Raw genomic sequence first — 7517 nt, forward strand, 5'->3', positions numbered from 1 at the left:
GACGTGAGCATCAGCCATGAAAACACTTYGGAATTCTGAAGAACTAAAAGACCTGAGAGTCGGAGGCTAGARCAGGACTGAAATCAGACTGACACAACACAGATATCTGGCTGAGCTTAAAATAGACTTGGCAGAAGTCAGCCTGGACTAACAATCGATTTGTGGATGCACTGACCACCCAGAATGTATCCAAGCCACGCAAGAGCTCCCTCTCCCTCCACCAAAACAAAAAGCTGTCCCACTTCCCATTGGGAAGCCTTGGAAATGCAGGATAAGAGAGAAAACTGCAAACTTTGTGCATACAGAACACGGCAAGGAAAGAAAGAAATAGGAAGGAAAATAGCACATCGAAGAAAAATCAGGTAATGCCATTCTAAGAGATTCCTCTTGGCCAAGAAGGCAACAAAGGCAATACCCAGCATCCCTAAGGAAAGCCAGCATGGGAAAACATGTACGGACCCCACAGGCAAGAAACTGGGGGGAGAGAAGGGGAGGAAAGAATGGATCTGCCTCCAGAAAACACCCATGGGCAGCCACTAAACATAGCCCAGGCTGGTTGTTTTCCTTGCAGTGCAAGGGGGGTGGGTGTTATCTTTTCCTAAATGAGTCTATAGCTGGTAGCTGCATGATAACTATTTTGAGATATAGAAACATATTTTTCTCTAGGGCCTAATTACCACAAAGGATGCCAACTGATTTGACAAGTCAATTTTTCTCTCATATAAAAAAAAAAAAAACCCACTGAAAAACCTCATTGTCTAGCAATGCAGAGCTTAAAAAACAGCCCAAACATCCATGGGATAACTATTAGATATTTTCAATACAAAGAAATAAGCAATTGTTAACATTTCTCATAAYTGAGCTCCTAAAACACAGAAGTTCCTGACTGAAATCTAAGTAAATGTACATCTAGTTTGCAATTTTTTAAATGGCTGTACATTTCAAACCCCAGAAAAAGCAGGCTGCAGATAGCTGTTTATTACAAATGACTTCCACCTCCTCCACAGCCCTCAAAGGCAAACTATAAAGCTGTGTGCAAAGCCAGACAATCTGGGCACCCAGCCATAAACCATCACTGCTGCAGCACAGATAACTGTTCTTGCTCTCAGCCATCCTTGGCTGCAAACCCACGGGGAAGAGCTCCAGAAACCAGACCTGAGGACCRTCAGGGCTTCTAATATTTTATGAACTTGAATTACAACTACGTTCAAGACCTCAGTGCTGAAAAATTACAGTGCTGAATTCACACCCAGGGTTGTGACCAAAACTCACTCAGATTTGCCTGGTACCCTGAATATTGAGATGCAAGAACAGCCAGTGATTTTACAGCTGCCTTCAGTGACAGAAGCCTTTTTATTGGGAGGGAGAGAGAGACATGCTACTCTTCAAAAAAAAAGACAAAAGAATCAGATGCATATTTTAGAGTACTGCTGCATTTTCCACCATCTTTGATACGACCTCAAAGAGCACTGTGACTACTCTGTGCAAGAACAGGCAGTTTATGGCCAAATCCAGACATTTTTATCTTGGGTGGGTAATTTTAAAACGTAGTAGTGACAAGGTAGGAAGGTGCACAAATTAAGTTTCACAAAGCACAGTTGTAACTGTGTTTGGGAATCCACAAATTCAGTGAAGTTAAACCATATTAAGTAATGATAAAATAAGCATAAGCCCATCCACTTCTGGTATTCTACAACTTAGCCATGCTTTCAGTTGACAATTTTCCTAAATAGCACAGATTCCTAAAGCRAGATCAAATAATACTTTGATTCCTCTGCTTTCATACATTAAGAATAACCATCTTTCATTTTACCAACAGCATTTCCCAGTGAAGAGACGGTGCAGAGCTCATAGATCATTTAGTAATGCAATTTACTGTCACTTCTAGATCATCTCCCCATTCAATAAAGTATACTTCTCTTCTAAACACTATTTGCCCTGGCTGATATCTTCATAATACAGCTGAAAACCTCAAGCCATTATCACTAGAAGGCATCAGCTGATCCTAAATTGGCTAGACTGCAGCGTCACAGGCATTTAAGAGGTTTCCTTATCATTCATCTTTAATACTGAGGGATCGACACACTCCTACCTGCAGCTTCTAGGCCAAGGGTAAACCTTCTAATGGTATTACCATTATCTTGTAATCTGAATTTTAAACAATTAAAACAATAGCGCTTTTGTGTTGCAGGTCTCTACTGTAACCAAAGATGATACATTTTTCATCAGTTCTCATGTTTAAAGTCTTACATAAAGCACTGATTTTTGTAAAAAGCAGCAATATGCACTCTGCATTTATGATGCTGAACCTTYAAAGAGAAGCAGCACTGTAACAAGGCACTTAAATTTAAGTCATCAAGAGGGACCATTTGGTTTACTCGGGAAAGGTTTGGTCATTTTATTTTAAAGCTGCAGYTCTTGTAGTCAATATGATCTGGCAATTCTTTCCAAATGAAAGCCTCTTTTTACTGAAGCAGGGGATGGCTCCACCCCTGACCTCCTCCTTCAGCTTGTTTTGGAAAGGGGCCAGATGACAGCATTTGGAAAAGCGCATGTTTATCTCGGCGAGGCCAGCTGCTAAGTTAACATATTACCCGTTCCCACATCCCCCGCTCTTGGTTAAGTCTTCACAGCTAAAACTGAAAGCAAACGCTGCCATTTGGGCTTTTAATAAATGTAACACGAAAGAGAAAAGGAGTCTCCATCGCATGGAGCATCTGAACGGGCTGGAGAAGTGTAGGTCATTTTGAGTTAACAGMAGGCAGTAACTCTGTCAGTAAAATTCCTGGCCTTTCTGAATGAAGTGAATGAAAAACTGAAAAATAAGAGGTTTTATTTCTAGACTAATTTAAAGCTATGYTTTCTGTAAGATTTCACTCAGCAACAGTTTGCTCCAATACACAAGGAGATTATAAGGCCCTTCTTGACAAAACCTTTATCTTGTTTTATTGTTAGTCCATACTTGGCAAGGTATGGAACACAGGAGCTTTGAGWACTTCAACAAAGAATCTTCAGATTAAAAGTCTTATACTCAATTATGTTTTCCTCATGTTATGGAAATTTCATCCCATTATTTTCAAAGTCTTAAAAACCTCTWTCAAGCAAAAAGAGTATATAATTACCTTACTTCCCTTAAACATCAGTGGAAGATCTCAACTTACCAAAAGCACAGTCTGTTATCCTATTAGAAAAGACAAATCCTGGAAAAGAAACCAGAAATKAAGCTGGAGAGGTGGGGTTTTCATTGATCCCATCAAGGTCCAGCGGGCTTTGCAATGGGCAAACCCCATCCACTCACAGGTGACGCAAAACAGATACTGGAAGAACCCAGATGCCAGCTCTGAGGGTGAACTTTCAAGTCCCCAAAMGGTTTTCAGCCCAAGGGCAGTGTCCCAGAGCAAACTCCACTCTGCTGCGGCCAGCAGGGAAATGGCACAGCCCAAGGCTGCCCRCAAGGACATTCCCAGGCACTGGGACTGAAGCCCTGCACCACTGACAGCTCCAAAATAATCCATGTGCTGTAAAGCAGATGTACAGCACACACAAACCACCCGTGTGTAACGCAACAGCTTAGTCTGATGGATACTCAGACTCAAATCTGTCAATATGGGAACCCACACATAGAACAGGAGCATTAATATATCCTAAATACATCCTACAGCAACCCTCAATAAAAAGGTTTGTCTGCCCTGTTTCTTTCACGGCTACAAACGAAACCTTTAGACAAAAAGTAGCAAATACTGCCTAAAAACAGCCCCTACTAATAGGCATCCCTCTCACTCTGCAGTGAGTCTTGGCTCCAGCAGTTTTGCCTATGGCAGCACCTGTTCTCCGGGGGCTGCACTGAAGTGAACCTTCCCCATCTCAGGAAGCCARGCAGATCACTTCCAGTCACAAATGATCCAGTCCCCTTTGAAGATTAAGGACAAAGCCACACAAGGYATTATTACACTACTGCTGGTGCCCTGAAGCACTCCTTTCCCTTAAAAAAAAGTTCAAAATAATCTGWTTTACTACAGCTTTTTTCACAGAGTACCGGGTTCGGAAGGAGCCAGGTTAGGTTACACACCAGCCAGGCTTCTGCAATATCACCCAAAAAGCACCACCAGTGCTACCCAGATCAGACCGAGCCTCCACAGGCTGGAGCAGCTTTCTCACTGGGGTATTCAGGGCTGGCACTGATGCTTTCACGTTCTGGAAAGAATTCCAGAAGCCAGAGCAAGGACGCCAGCGCATCCGGGGGCTGGTTCCTCAGCACACCATTTTGAGCTCRCAAATAACACACAGGAGCAGCCAGCCAGACATCCTAGGGATTCCTGAACCCGAGGAACCGCGGCTGTGGGAAGCTCTGTGATGTGCTAAGCACAGGTTGCACCCACTGCGAGTCACCTCCTATTTCCTYGGAAAACACCAGGGGAAGCAGTGAGAATCTGTGTGTACCTTCCCACTGCTTTCTGGAGATTATTATAAAAAATGTAATATCCGAGAGGAAACTGCATTTAAATACTCAGTCGTAGGGGAATCCAAAAAAAACCCACCCACCGCAGGGAATTAGGGCAGGATTTGGAAGCCATGCCTCGCTCTCCCAGTGCATCCAGCAACAGTGCAGATGTTCTCCTGCTCCTCCGCTCTGGCATTGTCCTCAGGTCCACAGCACCACCGACACCCACCTGATTTAAAGCTCTGCACCAGCGACCAGCCCACTAACAGCGGGATTTATTGGAATTTTAATTACCTTAACCGGCCTAATGTCCACAGCAAATTTCTGTATATAAATTAGCATAATTCGCCAGATACATACATATGCAAACGAGAGGGAAAAATATGCAACAGACACGGGTATGACGTCCCAAAGATTATTTCTAAATTTAAACTGGCTGTTAGAATAATTGAATAAATCCCTTCTCGCAGATACACTCGAGTTGTAGCAGAAATTAAACTAGCCACAAAGATATGCAGTATTATTTTTGATGGGAAAAGAGGAGGAAAAACCCAATTGAGTTCAATAAATCCCATAATTGAACCTTCAACTAATTACATATTAAGAAGATTAACCTTTGACACAAACTTGTGATACAAACAAAGAMGCCTCAAACAATTAATAAACTTCCAGTGTTTCAAGATTTCTCAGGTTAACAACTGAGCCCTCCCCATTTTCCTCCCCTTCTGCGTCGCAGTTAAAGGAATAAACTGTTTAATATTCTCTCCCCCTGGACACTCTAGGTTTAGACGAAGATCTCTCTGTGAATACTCAGAAGAAAATTACTGCGGATCCCCACAATCTCATTACGTGTGGGGAAAAGAGGAAAAATRACCAACATCTAGATATTTCAACTTTTAAGAGAAAGCAGCCACGAAGGACAAAGCTGGAGCTCATGTGCTCGCCACAGAGCAGCACTGCTGGCCATGCCCACAATTTTCTAGCCCTGGGATCATTTCCAACCCGCTCTGCGATAATTTTCACACGTGTAAATTCTAAAGTAAGAGTACACGGTCATGCCTTGCAGCAGAAGCTGCCTTCATGTCATTTCTGAGTGGCACAACATGCTCACAAATGGCACTTTCTGCTCGCTGTTCGGGCCGAAACAGCGATTCCGGACGGAGAAAAATTACGGAATTAATATTAGCATTTAAAAAAAGACAATCCGGACGTTGTTCACATTTAAAAAAAAAAATAGTATAAAAATAAACGGACTTTGAAGCGTTTTGGGGTATTACTTGCTTCGCTGACTAGTAAGCAGTTTAAAAATAATAATAGTAATATGGTTTAGACTTGTGAAAAAGGAGGAATACATCGGCTTTGCAGGTCTCTTCCCCTGCTAACTTCTACCATGCCCGGATTAAGAGAGGCTCTTACCCCTTCTTACCTTTTAGTCTTTTCTTTATGGGGCTCTTTGGCAGCTTTCGATTCAGTCTTGCTGTAAGGAAACGAGTATTTTGACTACCGTGTAGGGGTCTTTCTGACGTGTTCCTTTCTTATTTTTAATGCTTTTTAAATTTTTTTTAAGTGTACCCGTAATTTCACGAATATGAATACGAAAAAAATCTCACACGGCCAAAAAAAATTAAGTTTGTTGTTGTTGTTGCTGTAGTTTGTTTACCCCCCTCAGGAAAAAAAAAAGTCTGCCACACAGGAGATGAAAAAAAACCCAACAGATCAACAGGAAAACACTATCCAAGTAGAGAAGCAAAGAGCTTCAGTGTTATCCAGCCCAGAGAAGTGCAGCAAAAGCAGGTCCAATTCCAAAACAGGCTTTTGATTTCCAGTGAAGCAAAAAAAAAAGAAAAAAACCAACAAAAAAAATTACCAAGACCAAGAAACCAAGACAAAATACACGTTCAAGTCCCCAGCTAAATTTCTGCACGAGTGTGTCTTAAATACAAGTTTGCTTTTATGTGTTGCAGCAAAACCCACGAAAAGCCAGGATTTGGAGTTGATCGGGAGGAGTTCTCGTGTGTGTGTCTTGATGGGTTCTCAGTCCACATGGAGGAGCATCTGAGGGTTTTTCAAAAAGTGCAAATCAAAAAGAGAAACTGGGATCCAGAAAAGAGTTTTAAGATGGATCCCCCCTTCAAAATAAAAGGAGGAGGGGAAAAAAAAAAATAAAACACCACCGCTGAGGCACGGGGGGGATGCGGAGTCTCACATGGGGCTGCGGGCAGGAGGAGGATCCCGCCGGGAGGTCCGGGGGGGGCGGAGGATCCAGCGGTGTCTCTGCGAGGGGAGGAGGGTCCGCGGCTCCGCAGGGACCCCGCGGGCGATCCGGGGCGGGAGGAGGATCCAGCAGCCGCTCCCGCAGGAAGGAGCGAGCGCGGGGAGGGGATCCGGGGAGGAGGATCCAGCAAAGTCTTTCACGGAGGGAGGAGGGAGCGGGGAAACCCGACGGTCTGTGTGCCTGGCTCGCAGCGGGATCCGCGGGCAGGCGGGGGCGGGGGGGGATCCCGCGGCTCTCTCCGTGTCCTCCGCAGGGATCCGGCAGGGACCCGGGTGGGCGGCGGGAGGAGCTGGGACCCGGGGGTCGGCGGGGAGCGGGGCAGCCGAGGCGGCGGCGTGTCCCCGGGGAACCGCAGCAGCGCCTCGGGCAGGGTCGGTCGGTCCGCCGGGGTGCTGAGGGGGAGGGGGGGGACGCAGCGCCTCTCGCCGTCTCTCCCGCTCGCTCTCGCCTCGTCCGCTCGCAGGGCAGGCGGTGCCGGGCTCAGTGCTGCCGGGCTGGTCCCCCGCTCCTCCGCGCCGCCGCCGCTGCCGCCGGTGCCGCCCTGGGGAGCAGAGGAACCGCTGCCGCCGCTGCCGCCGCCGCGGCCATTTTGTCGCTGACTGACAGAGCCCCGCCAGGCAGCGCGAGACCGCGGGGCGGCTCCGCGCGCGCCCCCTCCCGCGCTGGCCGCGAACAGGAAGTGCCGCGCTCCCTCCTCCCCCCCCAACCCGGCCCTCCGACCACGTGACGCGGGCGGGGCGGGGGGAGCCCCCGCCGATATGCAAATGAGCGCGGCGGCCGCAGCCAAACAGCGCCCAGGTC

At 46.3% G+C, this 7517-nt stretch overlaps 1 protein-coding gene across 2 annotated transcripts in view; it reads right to left on the minus strand.

The window, feature by feature from the left end:
- Positions 1-7348, minus strand: part of TNRC6C (trinucleotide repeat containing adaptor 6C) — a 100215-nt gene extending 92867 nt beyond the window's left edge. The window contains exons 1-2 of one of the 2 annotated variants that reach the window (XM_057381585.1): positions 5868-7348; positions 3162-3200 (exon numbers count right to left, since the gene is read on the minus strand). The gene's annotated coding sequence lies outside the window, so the exon portion shown is untranslated. The remainder of the gene's footprint in view (positions 1-3161; positions 3201-5867) is intronic. The other variant, XM_057381584.1, reaches the window with a different exon arrangement.
- Between the last annotated feature and the right edge of the window lie 169 nt (positions 7349-7517).

Source organism: Malurus melanocephalus, unplaced genomic scaffold (assembly GCF_030028575.1).
Source record: "Malurus melanocephalus ecotype Western Australia unplaced genomic scaffold, MMel_1.1 scaffold_516, whole genome shotgun sequence".
Classification (NCBI taxonomy): Eukaryota; Metazoa; Chordata; class Aves; order Passeriformes; family Maluridae; genus Malurus; species Malurus melanocephalus.